The sequence below is a fragment of the Perognathus longimembris genome, chromosome 3 (genome assembly GCF_023159225.1).
Source record: "Perognathus longimembris pacificus isolate PPM17 chromosome 3, ASM2315922v1, whole genome shotgun sequence".
Classification (NCBI taxonomy): domain Eukaryota; kingdom Metazoa; phylum Chordata; class Mammalia; order Rodentia; family Heteromyidae; genus Perognathus; species Perognathus longimembris.
In genome coordinates, this window is record NC_063163.1 from 8253830 (window position 1) to 8278502 (window position 24673).

The window sequence follows — 24673 nt, forward strand, 5'->3', positions numbered from 1 at the left end:
TTCCACTCCACACATACTGGGCCAAGAATCTCTGTGGTGGATCTACATAAAGTTTGAGGTCTGTTGCTTGAAACTGTTGTAGTGCAGTATATGAAATTTCAAAATTTCAAATGGACTGTAGGTAATAGAGATGAGAAGTGATTCCATTACCATTTATAGTCCCAGTTATGGGAGAGGAGACCTCACAAGAATCTGAGCCAAGGCCAGAGAAAAAGAGTCTTCCAGAATGGGATGTTAGGGAGGCCAAGGAATAAGTATTTTAAAAGCAAAGAGTATTCTTGGGTGTCATTAGCTTTTTTTTTTTTTTGCCAGTCCTGGGCCTTGGACTCAGGGCCCGAGCACTGTCCCTGGCCTCCTCCCGCTCAAGGCTAGCACTCTGCCACTCGAGCCACAGCGCCGCTTCTGGCCGTTTTCTGTATATGTGGTGCTGGGGAATCAAACCTAGGGCCTCGTGTATCCGAGGCAGGCACTCTTGCCACTAGGCCATATCCCCAGCCCGGTGTCATTAGCTTTTAAGCAGTTGCTTGAGACATGCAAAGAGAATATTGGATTTACTAACAAGGTGGTGACTTTGGTCAGAGCCACTGGTGATGCCGAGAGGCTAATATGGCTGATGAGTGACTGCTGTAGGTGGCTCACAGGTCCTTGAAGAGGTAGAGTCCTCACAGAGCTGGTAGGCAATGCTGATAGGCAGTGCTTCCTAGCCTGGTTTCTTGAGCTCTGCCCTCTTCCATTGGTGGCTTCATTGGCACAGCAGGTCCTTCCAGATCCTCCATTGTGTGAGCTTGACTGGGGTGGAGAGACAACTGTTAGCCAGTGGTCCAGACCTATGGGACACATAGAGCAAGAATCTCTGTGGTGGATCTACATAGGGGAGGATCTTGACCCTAATAACACAAACAGGTGGTACTTTTGTTTTTTCACTGGACTTAGAATGTCTCAGTACAGTGTTCTATGGCCCTGGCACTGTTTATATCAAGATGTCAAGTGCAGTTATGCTTTGGGTTTGAATCATTGAGGCCCCAGCTTTTTAAAGTTGAGGCACTCATATTTTTCTTAGTTTATTGGTAATGTTAAACTTTGAGAGAGATATATTGTACAAACAAGTGATTATCCCATCCATTCCTGTTTTGCCATAGTCTTTTGCCTTTTGGAATAGTATCCAATAAAACTTTTATGATTCTGTTATACTTAGAAGTCTTATCAGTTTTCAGCATAACAAAATTAAGACTATTATTGATATAAGGGAAATCAATGTGAATGGCAATATCTCCAAATTCAGTTTGGCAATTAGTTTACTCTGAGTGCCTGCTAATCTCTTCGTGCATTGTAAGCCAGTGTCGCACTCCAAGGCTTCTTATCAGTGTTTTCAAAACTGCTATTCTTAACCGTGGTGATAGTTATTGCTTCAAAGAGCTTTGAAGCTACTTATGAGATGTATGATTTGTACTTTTAATCTTTATAAACTGCAGTTACTTTTTTTAAAATTTAAGGTTGCACATAGTCTTATGCAAACTTTTAAGTACTAACAAATGTTATTTTATTTGGGGAGTATTGTGCAACAACAAAATGTGGACATCCCCCACGCAAAGCTGTCCTTGAGTCATTGGCTTCATAAACAAATTTGAGATGAGAGGTTCGAAGCCAGCTCAGGTAGGAAAGTCCATAAGACTCTTTTTTTTTTTTTGGCCAGTCCTGGGGCTTGGACTCAGGGCCTGAGCACTGTCCCTGGCTTCTTCTTGCTCAAGGCTAGCACTCTGCCACTTGAGCCACAGCGCCACTTGTGGCCGTTTTCTGTATATATGTGGTGCTGAGGAATTGAACCCAGGGCCTCATGTATATGAGGCAAGCACTCTTGCCACTAGGCCATATCCCCAGCCCCCTTTTTTTAAGCTTTTATATCAACTTTATTCAGAGCCAACCTGTGTGAGTTAACAAAGCCCCACATTGCCAACTGTTGTAGGAATCATATTCCTTCTTAGCTGTACCAAAATCTCATATTCAACAATGAGTTCTGGGTTGCAAAAGAGGATTTACTGTTTGCACCTGTCTGTAAGGCTTTGTTACACAACTAAACAAAGGCACACACACAAGTGCTCATGAGACTCTTATCTCCACCTAACAACTCAGAAAAAGTGGAAAGTGGCCCTGTGGCTCAAGTAGTACAGTGGTTGCCCTGAGCAAAAGAAGCTCAAGCACAGAGCCTAGACCACAAGTTCAAGCCCCAGCCCTAGCACAATCCCCCCCCTCCCCCCAAATAAAGGTCGAGATGGAAGCCCAGTTCTTCACCTCAGTCAGGATTCTTCTTATCTGAGCCGTCAGTCAATCATTTTTCTTATTTAATGGTTATCTCCTTTGTGCTGTAATATTTTAGGCTCTGTGTTTTGCTCCTACTCTTTTGAAACCACTTCTTATTTTTTTGGTATATGTGCTAGGAATTAGATATATCATTTTAGACTCTTAGGTGCAAATAACAGAAACTCAATCCAAATTATCTTAGCTGGGCATGATGGCATGCTCCTATAATCCCAGCTACTCAGAAGGTGCAGGAGAATAGTTAGATCATATCCAAACTAGGCTACATAGCATGACCCTGTCAAAAGAAAGGATGGGGGAGCTGGGAGTATACCTTAAGTGCTAGAGAATTTTCCTTGCAAACACAAGACTGGATTCAATCTCCAGTATAACAAAGAGGAAAACAAAAAGAACTAGTGCAAGAATACTTGGTCATCCCTGGGTTCTATCTTCAGTACCACAATGGGTGGGGGGTGATGGGGGACTGGGAGGGGATCTGCCTCCCTATTTTTGCTGCTCTCCTTAAGCTACTTTAAGCTTTGGAATACTTTTCTCTACCTGAGGTTTTTTTTTCCCCCCTCTGCTTCCAGTCTGTCTGTATGTGAGAAGTGGCTCTCTGAGAGACTAGTTACTTAACAAGAAATTGGTACATCTGTCAGGCCTAACTCTAGCCCCTCAGCAAGAATCCTTCAAATGACCTTGGGGTCATTTGAGATATGTGGTTTCTGGGATCCCCAGAACTCTGCAGGGTACCTGCCGTTCCTCAAGTAGGGCTGCTCTTTGGCCCCTTGTTTTTCAGCATGACTGACTCAACCACCAGAGAGAGGGGCATAAATGAAGGACATCTCAGAAAAAAGTGTTTTGAGAAACGAGACGCCAGGCAGCCACTCCAGTATGCATTTGTTCCATGAAATTTGACTTTGCTTAGGAAAATGTCATGTAGAGCTGTTGTCCACAGACACACATCTAGTCAGAAGTGACTGTAAGATTGCACATTCTTTGTCCTGGAGAATTGGGAGCTGGCTTTTACTCACAGCAAAGCCTGGACCACACCTAGTTGAATCATTGCAGACACATCCTTCCCCTTCCCCCGACCCCAAGTTAAAAACACATAAAATAATATCGCTTGTCCTTTATAAAAATATTAACCTATCCTTATAATTTTGAAAATTTAGTATTTAAGTCTTACTTTGATGGTTTCTGTGAATATTTGTTGTTTTAAAATATAAACTCTGAAACAACTTCATTTTCACTACTAAATATGCCAAAACAATGTCAAACAGGAGAGGAATTGAATGCTCAGGGCAGCTGATTTTTTTATGTGTATATTCCAAAAATGATTCAAAATACATTTGGTGCTCTCTCTACAGAAAAAAATTGTAAAACTCTTCGTGTTCATTAGACTGGAGGAAGACCTGGAATTTAAATTTGTCATCTTTGAAGCATTTCATGGTAGAATATAGTAACCAGATCAGGTTCTGTTTCATTTAGCTACAAAGACCCTTTTGTTATTGAGACTCTCTGTTCCTGTGCTGCTAGAGCAGCTGAGATTTGGTTCTGTCTGTACTTTTGGAAATCTTGGCTTATTTTGGAAAAAGCCCAGATGCCTTGGGCTAGGAATTTACAACTGGCCTCCTATTCTGGTCTATCACTGCAGGCTTCTAGTATATACTACCAACTGTCTGTGAGGTATCTGGTATCTGTCTGAAGGCTGTCTGAAGGCAGGCTTGCTAGGCAGCACCATTAGAAGCCTGGAGAAAAGTTGAGGGCTGTGTATATGGCTTGAATTAATGCAATTCATTATAAACAATTTGTGTCACAACTAATTGTGCCTGATTTTCCATCAAAATCTGAATCCAAATTTTGTGCCTCTATTGCTGTCCTGTCCTGTGTTTCTGATTTATCAGTCCATCAGTGTTTGCCATTCTTCTCTGCTAATCCCTCCCATTCATCACTCCACAGATAAGTCCAACTAGCTTTGTCCTTATCAGGTGCAGTTTAGGGCATTCCCAGCCAACACAAACACTCCAACTTCCTAGTCTCCCTCTTTCCTTTCTGGGTCTCTACACACTTACCTTTTCCTGTTCCCACATAGGGATACAGATTTTTTTTTTTTGCCAGTCCTGGGGCTTGAACTCAGGGCCTGAACATTGTCCCTGGTTTCTTTTTGTTCAAGGCTAGCACTCTACCACTTGAGCCACAGTGCCACTTCTGGCTGTTTCTATATATGTGGTGCTGAGGAATTGAACCCAGGGATTCATGTATGTGAGGCAAGCACTCTACCACTAGGCCATATTCCCAGCCCGGGATACAGATTTTTGTAAGTTTCTAGAAAATTTCTTTGGTCTCCACTTAATCTTGTCCCACCCAGAAGGCAGATGATTAATTTTTTTTTTTTGCCTATTCTGTTTTTTAGAACTTGACTTTCACATTTACATAAAAAGACCAGAATAGTATAAGGAAATACCACTGAATTTGTTGCCAGCTCTTCTGGTTGTTTACATTAGGGAAAATTATTATTGATCATTTTCCCAAAAGCACAGAGAAAAGGGGTGAACCAGATAGGATTTCTTCTCTGAAGTTCTGAGTGTTCTCAATACTTTCAGGCCCTTAAAAAAATACAAACCTCTATCTTGTGTTTATTTGTCTACTTACCTTACATCAAGTAGTGCTTGATGTGTCCTTTGAAATTTCTACTGCAACACTATGAGAACCTTTAGAAGTAGTTGAGTACAAGTAATGATTTTTAAAAATGAAACTCATTGTCTCATATTCAATGCCAGGATACAAAATAATTTTTTTGTTGTTCATTTTTTTTGTGCTTGTTCTGGGATTTGAACTCAGGGAATCATGCCCTTGGTCAACTTTTTCACTTGTGGCTGGTACTTTGCCATTTGAACTACACCTCTAGTTCTGAGTTTTGCTGGTTAACTAGAGATAAATGTTCCAGGACTTCCTCCAGTGCTGGCTTTGAACCTAGATCCTCAGAGCTCAGCCTTCTGAGTAGACAGGGTTCTAGGTGTTAGCCACCAAGAACCAGCCTGAAATTACATACTCGTTAAAGACTGACTCCTATTCCATGGCAACCACCATTCTACTTCCTGTTGCTATAGATTTGACTACTCTAAGGACCTCGTATAGATGGAATCATATAGCATTTGTCCTTTCCTGACTTATTTAAGTCACAGCAATATCTTCAAGGTTCATCCATGCTGTAACATATGTCAACATTTCCTATCTTTTAAAGATGGAATAATATTGCCTGGTATGTAGATACCACATTTTGTTTGTTTTGTTTTGGTTTTTTTTTTTTTGCCAGTCCTGGGGCTTGAACTCAGGGCCTGAGCACTGTCCCTGACTTCTTTTTGCTCAAGGCTAGCACTCTGCCACTTTAGCCACAGCGCCACTTCTGGCCGCTTTCTATATATGTGGTGCTGGGGAATCGAACCGAGAGCTTCATGTATAGAAAGAAGGCAAGCACTCTAGCCACTAGGCCATATTCCCAGCCCTCATTGTCCAATTTCTTTGAGTATATGCCTGGGAAGGGAATTATTCTTCCTTTAATCTCTATGTATATCTGAGTCTGTTACACAGACTCCGTTATGTGACTAAACTCCATAGGTTATTATTCATTCATCCCCTCATTCATTTATGTGTTTGTGTTCATTTCAAGTGGTTTTCATATCAGAACCTTTGTATAAAGACAGATGAGAACATTTCCTTGCTTTTAATCACTGATTAACAAGTCACAAATGATTTAATTTCTTGCTTAGGTATCATTTTTTTTCCTTGATGGGAACTAATTTAAAAATGATTCACAGTAAAGGCAAGCTTAAAGGAATGGTGATTTGATCTTTCATTTCTATCGTTTTCAGCATCACCCATTCATTTAAAGATAAGCTATCATTGATAGCTCTTGAGTCTGACACTGGTGTATTTCAGAATCTCTGAGCAGAGACGAGAGAACTTAAGAAGCAAAAGTAAAAAGAGAAGCAGGTTTCATCAAACCACTGTGCTTTCTGACTGGGATGAAACAATTGCAGGAAAAGAAATTATCTATTATTTTGTGCCTATGCTTTCCCTTCCAACCCTGTTAAAAAAAGACAACACACAAAAAGTCCAGTTTTTAGGTTTATCACAGGACTTAACTGTGTTATACAGATTTGTGGTTTCCCAGAAGTCCATAAATTGCTTTGTTTTGAGAATGGACTAAAATTTAGGGTGAAACTGTCTTGGCCTAGAGCTCTAGGATGTAGAGGTGGGCTGTTTGGGCTTACTTCTTAACTTTTTAGCTAAGTCAGGAATTTCCCAACCCTCTGGGTCTCAGTGCAAGAGGGATAGATAACATGTATAGACATAATCACTCTCAAAATGAGGCTTCTCTTTGTAGGAGAGCACTACTGTTTGTAAATTTTGCAGTTATTATGTTGTTATAAATTATTATAAATAGTTATTATAAATATTATTATAAATAGTTCTGGATAATCCCCGTGAACTAGGTTTGCAAATGAGCCACCAGAAGAGCCATACCATGTGTGATGTAGCAAAGTGTCCTTTTTCTATGGAAAAGGAAGAAGGTACAAGATGATCTGTATGGAAGTTTACCCCAGATTTTTCCTTTTGCTTGTTCGCTTATTCTATGTTCTTTGCTTACTGCATTTGACATGTATGTAATGGTTGAGGTGTGGTATTCCAACTATGTTACTCCCATATTTGTTGTTCTTTCAATGTAGAAATAGCCTTGTTTCAAAAGTTGCCTGATGTTTTCTTGAGAGTAGGAAATGAGGAAGTTGTTGGTTCCTCTCCTAATAACTCTGAGTTTGCATTATCTGATGGGCCCAGGCCATACTTTGCTATCACTGGGGACCAGGTAACAGTCTGGGGTTTCTTAGTTTCAGTAACTGATCCTTATCCCAGGATGTGGCAGGAAGTTAAATTCTCCAGCAATTACTTTATTCTTTTTGTGCAAGTATCTGAGGTATACAGGTTTTTCTTTGTCTCAGAAAGTTTTTACTGTTGGCCTTAAATAAAACCAGGTAGATCTCTTAGTTCCAATGCCATCTAGTAAAAACATCTGAATATAATTTTATGCAGTTTAAATAATTTATGTAGCATGTAACTTAAAATTACATTAATATTTTGAGTTTTTTCTTAAATTCATGTGATACTTTAGAACTTTATATCAGGGTTGCTTCCCCCCTTTTCACAAATATGATTTATGTGGAAAATTATTTGTAGTACCTATAGGTATTAGCACAGCCATTATGGAAACATTAGGGGGTTGCCACTACTGGGTATGTATGGAATCAGTAGGTCAAAGAGATACTGCACTCCCTCCACAGTTTGGCCTTGTTGGATGGCTGGGGGAGAAGATACGACCTTCACTATGAGTTACTGGCAAGAATGGGTCAGCAAGGATGCAGAGCAACTGCCATCGTCTCTGTACTCTAACCCCAGGGAACTGAAAGGTCATGTGTATGGAATATCTGACTGAACTTTGGCACATGATAGGCATTGAACTTAGGAAGCCTCCTAAAAATGACATATATAAACACAATAAAAGATGACAGTGAAACCTGTAGTCTTTCTTCCTCAAAGATGGTGTCAAGAGTGTGAGTAGAGAAATAGACCTCTGAGGTCATTTAGGACATGAAGTGGTTTCTGTGCTGACCATGAATTCTTTCATCGGGGTTGGAGAGGTGAGGTCAGGGACGGGGACTCAGTGGTGTGCTAGAGTCTTCCATCCTACTTCCCCGCAGGCAGTGGGGTGGCTCAGGGATGGGGTCCTGGGCAGGATGCCATCTCCAGATGGCACATGCTCCCACTGGTGTCACACTTCCACGACCCATTGTGGGTCCTGCTGTATTTGTTTTTGTGTGGACTGTGGCCGTGGGTTTGTGGGTTTCTCACCCTCTCTTGAAGCCCCAGTTGTTCTTGGGAGTCACGCACTTACAAGGAGAAAAATGGTCATGTTGAAAGCTAATGATTTATGGTTATTGAGGATGTTTTGAATCTTTAAGCAGTTTGGTATTTGGCTTTATATCAGTGTGGCTTTGGTTGTTTCTTAAATTTCTTCCTTATTTAAAAAAGCTAGCTTGTTTCTCTTTCCTATGACGTGTTTCCTGTGATTCCTATAGGCAAATTTATTATGAGGAAATGCAACAGATTGTGTCGTTTCCCCTCCCCCCTCCCCGCTTTTTTTCTCTTTTAAAGCCATTGGTAGATTAAACCCTATTCTTTGTCTCCAAACTAGAAACAGTTTTTTTTTTTTGTGTGTGTGTTTTTTTCCCCTCCAGTCCTGGAGCTTGAACTCAGGGTCTGGGCACTGTCCCTGGCTTCTTTTGCTCAAGGCTAGCACTCTGCTGCTTGAGCCACAGTGCCACTTCCAGCTTTTTATGTATATGTGGTGCTGGGGAGTCAAACCCAGGGCTTCATGCATGGTAGGAAAGCACTCTACCACTAGGCCACATTCCCAGCCCCCTAGAAACTGTCTTCCCCCGCCTCCCCCCCCCCCAGTCCTGGGGCTTGAACTCAGAGCCTGGCTGCTGTCCTTGGCTTCTTTTGCTCAAAGCTAGCTCTCTACCCCTTGAGCCACAGCACTACTACTGGCCTTCTCTGTTTATGTGGTACTGAGGAATCGAACCCCGGGCTTCATGCATACTAGGCAAGCACTCTACCACTAAGCCACATTCTCAGCCCCTAGAAACAGTTTTTGTTTTCTTATGTTTTGGAGCAACTAGAATTGCTCATATGTGAGGGTTGAAATGATGGCAGATGGAAAGGATGAGTCCTGCCACACAGTCCTATGTTCATCGCTCATATTTCTACTTTCTTTGCTTGGCTTGGGATGTTTCTATGTATATCAGCAAATGACCTGTAACACCTGACTATTGAACTTTTCTTGTTTGGGTGATATTTTTTTTTGTTTTTTTGTTTTGCCAGTCCTGGGGCTTGAACTCAGGGCCTGAACATTGTCCCTGGCTTCTTTTTGTTCAAGGCTAGCACTTGAGCCACAGTGCCACTTCTGGCTTTTTCTATATATGTGGTGGTGAGGAATCGAACCTAGGGCTTTATGTATGAGAGGCGGCACTTTACCACTTGGCCATATTCCCAACGCTGGGTGATATTTTCTTTGGTATGAAAGTTGAGGACTTGCTGGGCACTGGTGGCTCATGCCTATAATCCTAGCTTCTCAGGAGGCTGAGATCTGAGGATCGCAGTGCAAAGCCACCCCAGTCAGAGAAGTCTGTGAGATTCTTATCTCCCCAATAAACTACTCAGAAAAAGCCAGAAGTGTTGTTATGGCTCAAGTGGTAGAGTGCTAGCCTTGAGTAAAAGAAGCTCAAGGACATTACCCAGGCCCAGGGTTCAAGCCCTAGGACTGGCAAAAAAAAAAAAAAAAGATAATGCTGAGGGCTTCTGTTAGGTGGTCAGAACCAGGCCTCCAACTCTGGATGGATACGTGCATCCTTCATCCCCATCTGCTTCAGGTCTTGGAAGTATCTTGTGTGTTGGTTGATGTGAGCTGGTGCAGCCATCAGCAAAGTAAAGAGCAGTGGCTGAAGTATGGATTTAGAAGGAGAAAGAGGCTTAGTGAGTCCACAGTTCGGATTGCAAGTTCTTTGCTAGCAGAGGAAGTATTTAGCTTTGGCCCCCAAGCACTGACTGCCTGTGTACCAGTGAGATGTCCCATCAGTCTCTGAAAATCTGTTCTGATGGCTCCAGTGACTGGAGATAGTGGCAGTTACACAGGATTTAGTGGGTCTATTTAGGGTAGAAAAGACCTTGCAGAAGCATGCAGGGGAAAGAGGCCCCCGACTTGGCTGTTCCACCTTTCTTGTCCACTTCTGGGAGCTGAGCTATGTTCAGCCTTATGCACTGAAAAGTTTTGACCTTTGGTTTTGTATTGAAGCTCCAGCATATTGAGTCAGAGAGTTCTCAGTGCTCAGAAAGTCATATATATGACCTTTCAGAGAAAAGGCACCTTAGAATTTTGGCTGCAGTGTTCCAGGTACTGGGTGGAGAGGCTGTGGGATTTGTCCATGCGTCTGTGGTATACGGGGTGCCTACTACATATTACTGAATGAGTGGGAGAATATGTGACTCATTCACCATCTACTAGTGTTAGATATTTCTACTGATGAATCACTACAAAGGAAATGATTTTGTTTTCTCCTGCAGATGTGAAATGGAATGAACTATAGGTACTTGATTAGAATTAAAACATTATTTGCATGTTTTTTTGCATTGTGCCATAAACTTACATATTCTATGTGTTTTTCAATTTTTGATTTGTTTTTACTTGCTGTGTACTATTTAAAATTTTAGAAATGATCCAGTGTGTTAGATATCATCTTTACATTTTGAAACTTAAGAATCCTCCATAAATGTTGAACGCCTCCAATATTTTCACATATTTCATTAAATTTTTCTTCACCTATGGCTAACAATCAATCTGTCTTATTTGCTATTTTTATCACACACAGATTTGACCAAGAGTGGTAAAGAAAAACAATTAAAAATTTGAAAGAAATTTCAAAAACAAAAATAGTTAATTCTTGTGCTGTATCACATATCTCAGACACAGACACTCCCAGTCAGCTGTGTTTAAAGCTTGTATGCTCTTCTGAGTGTTTCCTTGCCCTTAATTTTGTGAAAATTTGCTTTGCAAAAAGCAAATGGTGCCTAGAAAGCAAGGTAAAAGTTAAGTACCTAATTTAAGTAATAAGTTGAAATTTTCAGATTTGTTGAAAGGTGGCTTGTCTTTACTAGAAGTTGGGTGACTTTGTTCTGGGAAAAATAAACTGAGCATTGCAGATATAGTGATGGCCTGTACACATCCTGAGAATCCCTAACTTTTCTTTAGACTCTCTTCTTGGAGCCAAAGTCCTGCTGGTGCCTAGAGTCTACTGTAGTTGTTTCTGTATCTTCAGGTGTGCTGAAGATGTTGGCCTGAGTGAGGATTCAGATCATTGATGGTCTGGAAATCTCAATCATTTCCTAATGAAATGTACTTGTATTTGCTTTTTTTTTTTGTTTGTTTGTTGTTTGTTTTCTTGAGACAGGGTTCATAGTGTAACCTACACTGGCTTAGAAGTTGAGATCCTTGTGCCTGACCCTCCCAAATGCTGGCATTACAGGCACATACCACCATGCCTGACTTATGAAATTCAATTTTATGTGTCAGGAGTCATTCATTACCTGGCAAAATAGTAGGTGTTATACTTTAACATTTTTATTGTACAAATAGCTTTTAATGTTCCCTCCCCCCAATTAGATATGTCTTCTTCTAGAATGTTCTTGCTCCATAGCCATTCTACAGTTAGGGGGTAACAGGCTGATCACAAGAGTCTGGACTCTGAGGAGTAGCCTTCAGTACCACCTGCCACCTCCCCTCAGCCAGTACTCAGCCAGTGCAAGGGATAGGCAGAGTGCCTGACTTCAGAGGCACTGTGAGAGTGTTTAGATATGCTCATGGTACTATTTATGAGCATGCTTACGAGATAATTGAGTACAGGTGGTCATTGGTGCTGCCTCTAGTGTGTGGAGGGAACACAGTGATTCATCTTAAATCGTGCAGTGCTAAAACATTTTTTATTGTTATAATAAAGATGATATACCAAGGGGTTACAGTTACATAAGTTAGGTAATGAGTACATTCCTTTTTGGACAATTTCACCCCTTCTCTCATTCTCTCCCAGTTTTTCCCTCTTGCTCATCATCAACAAGCTTATTTTTAAAACATGTTTTTTTTTGGCCAGTCCTGGGCCTTGGACTCAGGGCCTGAGCACTGTCCCTGGCTTCCTTTTGCTCAAGGCTAGCACTCTGCCACTTGAGCCACAGCGCCACTTCTGGTCGTTTTCTGTATATGTGGTGCTGGGGAATCGAACCCAGGGCCTCATGTATACGAGGCAAGCTCTCTTGCCACTAGGCCATATCCCCAGCCCCTTAAAACATGTTTTTAACCATTCATTTTCTTTCCATTCTCAACCACACCATTTATTAGTTGCTATAAGTTGCAAAACAAGATTTTGTGGATTCTGACTTCACTTACACCCTTATATTACAAGGTAAGAAGTCACAAGAACCTGTCAATAATGGGAGGATGAACACAAAAGTCTGTTCTTAAACATAAAGATAACTGCAGGGAACCACAATAGGGGCAGTGTGAAAAGTGGAGGTGTGTGTGTAATCTTCCTCATGAAAACATAAAGATAACTGCAGGGAACCACAATAGGGGCAGTGTGAAAAGTGGAGGTGTGTGTGAAATCTTCCTCTCGTCTCATAGCAGAAACTTGCTAGACGTGATAAACTAGGAAATGGGGAGGGGTGTCTGCCAGAAGAAGCGCTGATAATGTGGAAAGGCCCTGCCTCTGAGAGCAGGTGAGGAGTAGTGGGCATCACTGGCATTCCATTTAAGCTTTTTTTTTTTTTTTTTTTTTTAGTTGCATACTTGGAGTAAGAAGCATGCATTATTCACAGTTCTCTGTTACTTTGTTTTCTGGAGTAGAGATCAGATAGCAGCCAAGTGGTGAAAAGATGAGCTGTCGAGTGAGGAAAACGGGAAAGCTCAGTGTCTGGCTTGCTTACAGAGCCTCTCCGGGTCTACTCTATCTCCAGAGCTGGTGAAAGTCTCAGCAGGGTTTTGAGTCAGGAGAAAATGAGTCGAATAAATAAACCAAACGAAACCAAGAAATGGAAAACCACTACTTTGTAACACTATGGGAAGATTTTTCAGAACCTTGAAACACACTGGAATGTGTTAACAGCGAGAGCTGTCACTGGACAGTGTTTTTCTGCTTAATGATTTTGCTGCTATTTGTGGTCCTTGGTACTTACTGCCCAATGACTGAGAAATGTCTCAGGTTGAAAATTTCGTGCCAAAGCTAATTTGGGTAGTAGGTACTTGACTATTGGTGGGTATACGGTACAGGGAAGGAAGACTTGAATTTCAAAAAGAAGAGAGAAGTTTAGCTGTTTCTGTGCAGGCCTCTATAATCCCAGGTGCTTGAAAGGCAGAGATGGATCATGGCTCAAGGCAGCCCAGGCAAAGATTTAACAAGACTCTGTCTCAAAATAGAAGCCAGTCTCTCTCTACTTCTTGTCATTTAGTGAGGTAAAGAACTCCTTCACAAGATCCTGTCACTGTATCCTCTGTCAGTGCACATGTGATCAAGTGATCATGGACTGAACCCTCTAAAAACATGAGCCAAATGAAATCCTACCCATTTCAGGTGTTTCTGTCAGGTATTTGGCCACAGCTGTAATAGAAGTAACGCATGGGTCCTGTTGTACAGTCTAAAACACCCATGAAAAACAAAAATGAAGCCAGCATGGTGGTGTATGCCTGTAGTTTCAGTTATTTGTAGGGGGAGGTAGTAGCATTATGGTGTGAGGTTGGCTTGGTGAAATACATAAAATCCTATCTAAAAATACACTGAAAGGGAAAGGACTATGAAGGTGGCTTGAGTGGTAGAGTGTCTGTTTAGCAAGCACAATGCTCTGAGTTTAAACCCTAGTACTGACAAAAAGAAGAGAATGCATTTTACTTAACACATCATTTTGGGAAGTTTTACCATTGGAGAATGTTTATTAAAAGGCTTGGATCATTTTGTTTTTCTTATTCCCATATGTACGCCCACCAGAGCCACCAAGAAAGGTACCGATTTCAGAGGCTCTTTGACACCATTTTTTTAAAAATTTTTTTTATTATTAATTGAACATAAAATTTTTTTTTACAAGGTGCTGTGCAAAGAGGGTGCAGTTACATAGTAGGGCAGTGTGTACATTTCTTGTGATATCTTACAACCTGTTTTCCCATCCCTTGTCTAGGTCAGGTAGACCCATATGCAATATACAATGTATCAAGCACATATACAGTGTTCACAGACTTGGTCTCTACTGTCTCTCCATCTCCCTTTGTTAACAGTCATATATCAGGGAGATCATGCCCCTTTGTTTTCTGTGTTCTAGGCTTGTCTCACTCAACATTATTTGTTCGAGTTCTGACCATTTCCCTGCGAATAACAATATTTCACCATTCCTAATCGCTATGTAGTATTCCATTGTGTATAAGTACCATATTTTTTGGATCCATTCATCTGTGGAGGGGCATCTGGGTTGTTTCCAAATTTTGGCTATTGTGAATTGTGCTGCGATAAACATGGAAGTACAAATGTCCTTTTGATATCTTGGGTTTTGCTGTTTAGGATAGATGCCTAGGAGTGGTATGGCTGGGTCATAGGGTAGGTCTATATTGAGCTTTTTGAGAAACCTCCATACTGTTCTCCAAAGTGGTTGTACTAATTTGCACTCCCACCAACAATGGAGAAGGGTTCCTCTTTCCCCACAGCCCCTCCAGCATTTGTTGTTTCCTGAGTTCAGAGTATAGGCCATTCTAACTGGGGTGAGGTGGTATCTCAGGGTTGTTTTTATTTGCATTTCCTTTACTAGCAGGGATGTTGATCATTTCCTCATGTGTTTCTTTGCCATTTTTATATCTTCTCTTGTGAAGTCTCTCTTTAGCTCTTTTGCCCATTTCCTAATAGGTTTATTGGGCTTGGAGGGGTTTAGTTTTTTGAGTTCTCTGTAGATGACAGATATCAGGCCTTTGTCTGTTGCTGTGCTGGTAAATATCCTTTCCCATATCGTTGGCTGTCTTTCTATTTTGGTGGCTATGACCTTAGCTGTGCAGAAACTTTTTAATTTGTAGTAGTCCCATTTGTTGAGTCTTTCCCCTATTTGTTGTGCCCCTGGGACTCTATTCAGGAAGTTCCTTCCTGTGCCTATAAGTTCTAGTGTCTTTGACACCATTTTTAATAAATACTGTATATATTAATTATTAGATATATAAGTGATGAAACTTTGATTTCCCCAACTTTTGCTGTTTCTTCATGTTTACCCTTAAGGGAGAGAACATTTCAAGGTGGATTTTTCACTTGAAATATAACCTAAAGAGGAACCTTTTGGAAACACAAAGCTGCATTTTGTAGCTTTAATAGATATATAAAATTAAATACAAAATGCCTTTTTCTTTTTTAATTCTTTTGGTGTTGTTGGGGTTTGAAATTCTGGCCTCATACTTGTTAGGCAAGCACTCTAACACTTGAGTCACTCATGATATTCCTGATGATATCTTTAGGAGAGTTACAGTCAGGGGGACAATGAAAAAAAATGGTAGACTTAACAGGTGCAGATATCTGTATGGTAAGAAAACGGAATAAAGTAAGTTTTGAGGGTGTGTATGTATATATTTGATAACATAGCACCCCATCTGTGAGCACTTGGCTTTCCCGTCAGGTATGCCTTCCGAAAGGCAGGCAAGTTCAAGGGGTGTTTGTTGCCAAGATATGTCCCAAAAGTTGGGCAATCCTTTAATTGCTACTTTGGCATGATGCTAAGAGGGTTAGGTTAGCACACTGGGTGTGAAGTTCTTCCTTCTTTGGAAAACCTCAAAACTAACAAATGACTTCCTCTGTTAATCTCTGATGGGTCTTTAGTTATGTAATGTGGCATAGCCCTAGAGGTCAAGATTGGAATCAGCCCAGCAAAACCTGTTTAGTGCCCACCCTCCTGGCAGTGAAGAAATGTGAGGTGCTGAAGTCACTCAGCTCATTTTTGTCCTGTACTGCTTGCTGGATTTGGAGAGACTCAGTGTTAGGCCAGTACTCTTGCCCTTCCTGTCTTTGCTGTAACTATTTCCTTGTGGTTTTGTTAGTAACAGAGATGTAACACTGTTTAAAACAGAACAAAACAGTGCTGAGTAATTGGAGATGGAGTCTCAAAACTTTTCTGCCCAAATTGGGTTTGAACCTCCATGCCCTAAGTCTCAGCCCTCTGAGTACCTAGGATTATAAATTTAAGCCTCCAGGGTCCAGCAGTACTTTTTTCTTTATTTAAACTATTGGTAGACACATAGAGTGTATCTCAGTGTAGAAATGATCCAAGGGAGGCCAAAGTAGGTCTTTGAGTTAACTTGGCTGCTTTTTGTTCTGAGCTTTAAAATCAATTTCCAAATTGATGATTGGTGGCAAAATCTGTACATCTACAGATGTTAATAGTTAGTCTTTATCACTTACAGAGCTGGGAAGGAATCTTTCATAGTTGCCTATTTATTGTTCCTTTCCAGTTCTCACTTCTGTGGGTTTAAGTTGTATGTGTTTAGCTGTGGTGATTAGTTTGAAGGGGGAACACTTGTAGTTTCCAGAGGTCCAATTACTTCACTATAGGAAGTATCTGGTTGCTGCAGGAAATTTCACAGTAAGCACTATTGATGCCCTACTGTGTGCTAGATATCCTGTTGGCTGCTAAGGGAACAAACACATACAAGACCACTGTCTGCTGCTAAGATGCCTACAGTGCTTTTAGGTCAATATGTCTAGCAGAGTCATTTACAGGAGGGCTGGCTGGCAGCTTCTCTCATTGTCTGTGTTTAAGATCAATTTGTTTAATAACAAACTCAGGACATTGAGCAATCAGGGGTGGTCCTGGCTTTCTAGTTGTGAAGGTTCAGCAATGTTGCACGAGTGGTTGAACATGCTTTGTGACCAGCAAGCCTTGCTCAAGGCTCCCTGAGCTATTGTTAGCAGATGACTTTGTAGAAGAGTTAATCTGTCATATAAATAAAGATCACAATTGGCTTACTTGGTGATTAAATGTAAATGGTAAGCCAGTGGCTCACAATCATTCATTCAGCAAACATTCATTGTAGGCCTCTGGCGCCCAGAGGTGTATGAGGTGCTCTTCTGAGGTGCACGGGGAGGGATGGTCTCACCATTATTGTCCCAGCTTCAGTATGGTACATGTGGAAGGCAGTGGGGCAGGGATGACAGACACAGAGTCAGCTGCATGTGGTCATGGAGGGCTTCAAGGAAGGGGTGGGATGAGTGTAGAAGGGCAATGGATAGGAAATTCAGGGTGGTTCTGAGTTATTACCAGGAGCTACTTTAAAGTCCATAATCTTCTGAGCTGCCCATGGCTCCCTTTCTTACCCTAGCTGCCTCCCTTTTTTTCCTATACCTTATCACCTTTGAGTCCCTTGCTTCTGGGCCCCTGGTGGTAGGTGATGAAGAGTGAAAGGGCTCACATTACACGATGCCAGACTGGAGGAAGAGGAGAGGCTCTACTAGATCCCTTCTGTACATGAGGAGAAGATGGTTCTCCCCATGCTGGCTTGGGGTAGGTATGCCAAGAAGGAGCCCCTGAGATGTAGGCAGAGTGACGACGTTACCCTCTGGCTATCTTCAGGGTCAGTTTGAGGGAGTTTTTATTTCTGAGGCACGAAAAAAGATGCGCTATTTCTTCCCCAGTTTCTTCCTTTTGCCTAAAAGACTTGTGTTGAGGTAACTATAAGGACTTAAGGAGCTGCTTGAGGAAAAAGTGATTTTGACACACAGCCTTATTGGATGACACTGGAATAGGGATGCCTTTGGGGCAGAGGGGTGTTGTTACTCCTCTTGGCCTACAGAGACTGCAGAGACTTACAGTGTAGAAAGGGACCACCAGAGGGAACTCCTGGGTGAGAAGGGCTATCGCTGATAGCCCTTAGTGTTAGTGCGGAAGAGCCAGTGCTGCTTGGATCCTTTAAAAAAAAGGCTTTTTTTAGTCAGTGGTAATGGGACTGTCAGGCTAAGGATTTATGGAGTTTGAAATGGAGGCTAAATGGCTACAAATGTGTTTGAAGTATTTTGTGTGTGTACAGGGGAAAGTATTGTTAAACCTAGGGCCTTGCACTTGCCCAGCTTGCTTGCTTAGCTGGTATCTACCACTTGAGCCATGCTTTGATTTTTTTTTTATTTTTTGTGGTGCTGGTTCTGGGCACTGTCTCTGAGCTTTTTTTGCTCAAGGCTAGCATACTACTACTTGAGCCACTGCTCCACTTCCAGCTTTTTGATGGTTAATTGTAGGTAAGGGTCTCATGGACGTTCCTGCCTAGACTGGCTTTTAGCGGCAATCCTCGGATTTCAGCCTTCTGAGTAGCTAGGATTACAGGCCTGAGCCACTGGCTCCTGCCCTGCTTTTTGCTGGTTATCTTAGTGACAGAGTCTCATGGATATTTTGCCGAGGCTGGTCTCAAGATGTGATATGGATCTTAGTCTCCTGAGAAGCTAGGATTATAGGCATGACCCATTGGTACCTGGCTTGCTTGAGCTGTTTTTGAAATGATTGGATGTATAAACGTTAGAATTTGATGCTAATGGACTTTTGAGTCAACTGATCTCAGTCTGTAGTGAAGAAATACCTAGGTCTATAAACTATTTGGCCCATTTGTAATTGTGATAATTTTTATTCTGTAGGTAAAAAGTTCTAAATATGTAAATGTTTGGGAAATAGTAACTCATTTGTGTATAGTATATTTCAATCAAGTTTAAAAATACTTAGAAGTTCCTTCCTCTTTTGACAGGATCTCTGTCTCCTACTGCAGATGTCTCTTAGACACATCTAGTACAGACTTCAATCTCAGTCACTGCCCCTACACTTGCTGTGTCTCAGCTGGTGGCAGTGCCATCTTCTGAGATACCCAAGTCCAACAGACACCCAGTTTCCATTTAGGACTTTGGGAAGGACCATTCTGTGGAGCTGGACCACAAAGGAAAGAAAAGAATTATTATCTATAACAAATACAAGTGTCTCACTCACCATAGGCTTCCAATAAAGGGCTTCCAGAACATTCTTATAGCCATCAAGTTTTCAGTATTAATTATATTGGACTCTGTATTCATTTCTAAACTTGGTGGTTCCAAAGACTTAAAATTTATTTTCTCAGAGTTCTGTAGAGCATAAGTTTAAATCTGACAGGGCCATGCTCCTTCTGGGGACATCAGAGCAGCATCCTTCCTGTCTCTCCCAGATTTTGGTGGCTCCTTGGCTCTGGCTACATCTCTGCCACCTCATATATATATCTGTGTCTAGATATCTTCTATCTCTTGTATTTAGGACTCGCCAGAGCATAACATTGTCTCCTGACACTTTTTTTGTTATCTGAAAACTCTGTTCAAATAATTTACATTCACAAATTCTGGAGATTAGCATACAAGCATATAACCCCTAGAACCCTTCATCTCTGAAGAGTAGATTTTCTCCTTTGGGAAATGATGATTTTTAGATGATATAGTTCTATGTAGAACATTTTAAAAGTAGAAAGGAGGGTCTGGGAATGTGGGTTAGTGGTAGAGTGCTTGGTAGCATGCATGAAACCCTGGGTTTGATTCCTTGGCTCCACATAAACGGAAAAAGCTGGAAGTGGTGCCATGTCTCAAGAGGTAGAGTGCTAGCCTTGAGCAAAAAGAAGCCAGGGACAGTGCTCAGGCCCTGAGTTCAAGCCCCAGGACTGGCAAACAAAAGCAAAAAAACCCAAGTGGAAGTAGAGCTGTGGCTCAAAGTGGTAGAGTGCTGTCCTTGAGCACAAAAACTCAGAGACTGTGCCCAGGCCCTTAGTTCAAGTCTTATGACAACCTTCCCTCCCCCCCCCCCAAAAAAAAAAGGGAAAGAAAATCAAAAGACAAATCACTGATTGGAACAAAGTATTAATGCAGCATATATGTGATAAGGACTTATATCCAGCATCTATTAAAAAAAAAGTAGAAAGGAAAACCAAGCATGGTGGTGCATACCTCTAGTCCCAACACACAATAGGCAGAATCAAAAGCATCCTGAGTTGAAGATCTGAGCCTGGGCTACACAGTAGTCTCAAAGGGTTTTTTTTGGGGGGGGAGGGTAGGGAGGAGGGAATAAGAAAGAAAAGAAAAAAAAAAAAAGGAAAGAGGAGGTGGGTGTATATGTTTGCCAGAGGTGGGTATACGTGTTTCCAGTGTCTGTTCTTTAGCAATGGGAAGCAAACAAGGCTTCTTTCCTCCTTCCATCCTCCTGCGTGTTTCCTGTACTACTTTTTATGCTCCAGCACTCATAAGCAGAGTGCCCCACCCAACCTTGCAGTGTTGACTGATGACTGGAGGATACTTCTAGTCAAAGGGTTCTACTGGCCCACCCTGGGTGTTAATAGAATGACTAACAGTTAGAAAAACAATTCTTTGGACATTTGTGAGGCCACCAAACCAGTTTCCATTGTGCTTGCTTCAGAGGGATAAAACCATCTTTGGTTACCTTGAGTTAGAGAAGATAGTCTCATGTAGTTTTATGCTTTGGTGCATCTGGGGTGGATCCGGAGTCAGGAAGGGGTTGGTTAGATACACTCTTTGGATTTGTGACCTTCCAATTCCATGGTCCTGGAATCCTTTTGAGTTGGGTAGGCCTGGCCTCTGTGAAGCTTCTTCCTCCTCTGCAGGGGAATAGGAGCTCTTCATAAATGCTTGGTGAATGACTACTTGAATTTTGTAGGACCCATGAAGGATTTATGCTGGTATCATTATTACACTATACGTATCATTTAGATATTCACATATGTGGTACACACACACATATAAATATCCTGGCATACTATTTGGATTAAGTGTTGGAGCAGAATGCTTTATTTATATAATCTCCATGTACACATACTTCAGAATTTTACTTGTCTATAAAGTCCCAGCAATATTCATAGATTCTCATAGACTCTCATGGATTCTCTTTCCTTCCATCCCTCCCTCCCACCCTAGAGCCCTTCCACCCTCTCTTCCTCTCAACTCTGTCTCTGTCTCCCTCTCTGTCTTTCTCATCAGGGAAATATCATCTCATTAGAGATTAGGGTTCAGCATATAAATTTTGGGAAAGACACAGTTTTTCAGTCTAAAGCAGAACCATATGATTATAGCTTCTATTTATGGAGCTGTTAATATGCGAGAGGTGGGTCCTATTATTATTCCCCTTTAAGAATGACTTTTGTATGGTTATATGCCAATAAGAAATGGAGCTGGAATTCTTTAAGCCAGAGTAGTCAAGACTGCAAAAGCTACTGCAGATTTTGAGCATGCACTTGAGTGCTTAGAAATGTGTAGCACCCAGAGTGTGGCCCAGACAGCTTTTGGCAATGAAGGGAGAGTGGTGCTCAGCCTCTGAAGGGTGTTGCAGGGCTAGAAGGTGAGCAAATGGAAGCACTCCAAGTCTGTACTGGGTATGGGCTCATCTTCACTGGATAGAAAAGCTGTCTATTAAATGGAGATCATTATGGGAATGAATTACTTTTCCACTTCATTTGCAACAAGCAGAGTGCTTGTTGAAAGGACAGAAACACCTCGTGGTGTCGTTTGCAGAGAATAAACTGTTTTTATTACTATCAACATTCAGATCAAGTAATTGAAGTTATGACTGTCTACCACGTTTTTATCTTGGTAACATTTTCCCACAGTTTCATTTTAGAGTAATTAAAGAGAAAACAACTTTTAAATGTTAACAAATGAAAAACATTCTCTTCTTCCCATGAGTCATGGTTGGTGATAATGTCATGTAAAATTAGATTGTAGAACCATTTCAACACCTGTAAATTTTAGACTTTGTTTTGTGAGCTGAAGCATTATGACTTTTAAGATTCCTCCTTATATACTAGAGGACTTCTTAATATTATTATATATATGAAGCAATAAATGTTCTAATTTAAAAAAAGTATTTTATTTACTGGATCTATTCCCCAAGCAGATGTTGTTTTCAGAGAGAAGTGCATTAAAGTTAATCTATAAAAGATGTTTTCTGAAAGCTTTTATACTTCATACTGGATGTAGTAAAATACAAAAGCACAGATTTTTGTTTCAAAATTCATTAGGAAAGTATGTGAATATAAATAAAATAGATTAAAAAGTTACATTATTCTTTTTATATATTGCATCCACTCAGAGTGTGATGTGGAATTGACGGTCTGTGTCATGCTAAAAGTGTGCTTAGTTTTGACATACAAATATAGTTATTATATTTATAAGCTTTTATTGTGTTTTGACAAAATCACAATGGAATTAGAAGAACTCTTGGTTCAAATTCACTGATTTCTATGCAGTCCTTATTCTTTTCTTCCCATTTCTTCTTTTTTGTGTGATGGTGCTGGGGATTGAATCAAGCACGAGCTGTCTGTAAATGTGTTTTCCTTTGGCAGATGCCCAAACTGGCATGTGGGAAAACTGAAATCCTCTCATTTTTCATGGGGCAGAGTGGGAAATGTAGAGTCTTCTTTCGTTTTTTCCCCCAGAAGTCAGTTTTATTTTGATTTGAAAATGGCACAAAGCCAGCTTTTTGGCTTGATATTTATTGCTCGTTCACTATGAGGAATGATATTTTGATAAGTTTAGATTCTGAGCAGATTTAATCTAAAAATTGTGAGTGTGCATCTGAAAATCTGTTATGTGAAAATGCTCCCATAAATACCTCTTTCCTTCAATAGCTTGAGGATAATTGACATACATTCAGCTGTACATATGTAAAATATACAATTTATTTTGACATACATATGTGAAACCATTACTACATTCAAGATATAATCAAACCCATGACCCCCATGTACTCTTTTATAATCTACTTCTTCTCCTCCTTTCTCATCCATGGGTTATCACAGATCGCTTTTCTGTTCATATAAATTAACTTTATAAAAATGGAATTATATACTATGAACTTTATGTTTCAGCATAATTTTGAGATCTGTCCCTGTCCACTTATGTATCAGTAGTTCATTCCTTTTGGAGTCTTATTTATACCACAATTTGTCAATCCTGTTTTCAGTTTCTGGTTATTACAAATGAATTTGGACAAATCTTTGGATGTGTACTTAAATTTGTCTTGGTAAAATCCAGCAGTAGAACAAATGAGTCATCACACACTTCTTCTGCTCATATTCTCTTAGCCAGAACCTTTGTGATAGGTTCGAACTTTAGTGCAGGAAAGGCTGAGAATGCAGTCTGGGTGGGTAGACATCAGCCTGCTGTAACCTTCTGTCCTGTCACTGTTTTGGAAGGGGAGGGTAGATGTTGAATAAGGGATGCAATTCAGCACTTGCTGTTTATATTTTGTGCTATTATATTTTGGTTAATAGTTTAATTGGAGTTAAGGACATCTACTACTTATATTAAATTTGCCCATTCAACTTTGAGAGTTTTGACAAAACATAAATGATGTTGCTGGATTTGATCTTTCTTCAGAAATTATAACATAGGTCTTGGGTGATTAATATGTGAAAATTGACATAACAAATTAGAAGTTGAGGCAGGGGGCTGGGGATATGGCCTAGTGGCAAGAGAGCTTGCCTCGTATACATGAGGTCCTGGGTTCAATTCCCCAGCACCACATATACAGAAAACGGCCAGAAGTGGTGCTGTGGCTCAAGTGGCAGAGTGCTAGCCTTGAGCAAAAAGAAGCCAGGGACAGTGCTCAGGCCCCAAGGACCAGGACTGGCCAAAAAAAAAAAAAAAAAATAATAATAATAAATAAAAAAAATAAAAAAAAGAAGTTGAGGCAGAATGTAAGATCACAGATCTTGTTAAGAATATTGCACTCTATTCTTTAGGAAAAGGGCTGAATAAAGAGTTTTAGAATAGCATGGGAACATGACAAATTGGTATAATGGATAGTCTAGGGACTCTACATTGATTGCTGGTGAAACCTACATTAACAGGGCTTTCAAAAAGCCTCTGGTTTTATCGCAACTTTTGGCATCTACCTTTCTTGCTTGTGTTCTGGTCAAACTGCTTGAATCCTCACTATGTAGCTGCATGTCTTCTAACAACTTTACTTGCCATTTTTATAACTTATTTTTTCTTACTGGTCCTGGAGTTTGAAATCAGGGCCAGGGTGTGATCCTGAGATTTTTTTTTTTTTTTTTTTTTTTTGCATTAAACTAGTGCTCTACCACATGATGGAGATAAAGATTTTTTTGGGCATTCCTGCTCGAGCTGGCTTCAAATTATGATCTAGTCTCCTGAGTAGCTAGAATTACAGGTGTGAATCACTGGCATCCACCAGTCTTTAGCCCCCTTTAAAAATAGAAATATGGAAGCAAAGACAGATATAAATTAGAAGCATGAGCCTAATTAGATCCATATCTATCTATCTATCTATCTATCTATCTATCTATCTATCTATCTATCTACCTTCAGCCATCCACATATCCAGAAGGTCTACTAGGTGCATCGCACCTGTCACCTCTCTTTCATTTCACAACACCTTGTGAGGGATAAATCACTGTTTAGGTTCTCCAAATGAGGGGTCAAGACAGATATTTAAGGACCTACTCAAGATTAGGGCACTCAGAAACTGGCAGAGTCAGGAATATTTGCTGACTTCTTAACCTCAGAGTTTCCTACCACATGATCTTCTCTTTAAGAAGACCCACTCCTGGGTTGAAGATAAACATTGGAAAAGACATCATATCAAGGAGCTATGGGATTCCCATAGCCCTTCAAAGTCAGTTGTTACGCCTGTTAGGGATGTGGCACTGGAGAGCTTTGACTTTGTTACCAATGAAATG

At 40.7% G+C, this 24673-nt stretch overlaps 1 protein-coding gene, 1 long non-coding RNA gene and 1 other non-coding gene across 6 annotated transcripts in view; 1 reads left to right on the forward strand and 2 right to left on the reverse strand.

Annotated features, from left to right (window-relative positions):
- Dock9 (dedicator of cytokinesis 9) overlaps positions 1-24673 on the forward strand; it is a 260684-nt gene that overhangs the window by 25037 nt on the left and 210974 nt on the right. The gene's annotated exons all lie outside the window — the stretch shown is intronic.
- On the reverse strand, positions 1968-2098 carry LOC125349795. The gene has a single exon (XR_007210601.1). It is a non-coding gene; the product is annotated as a small nucleolar RNA SNORA40 (small nucleolar RNA).
- LOC125348149 lies at positions 2262-19353 on the reverse strand. The gene is made up of 3 exons (XR_007210306.1): positions 19340-19353; positions 18154-18155; positions 2262-2982 (listed from the first exon to the last, which is right to left on the reverse strand). It is a non-coding gene; the product is annotated as an uncharacterized LOC125348149 (long non-coding RNA).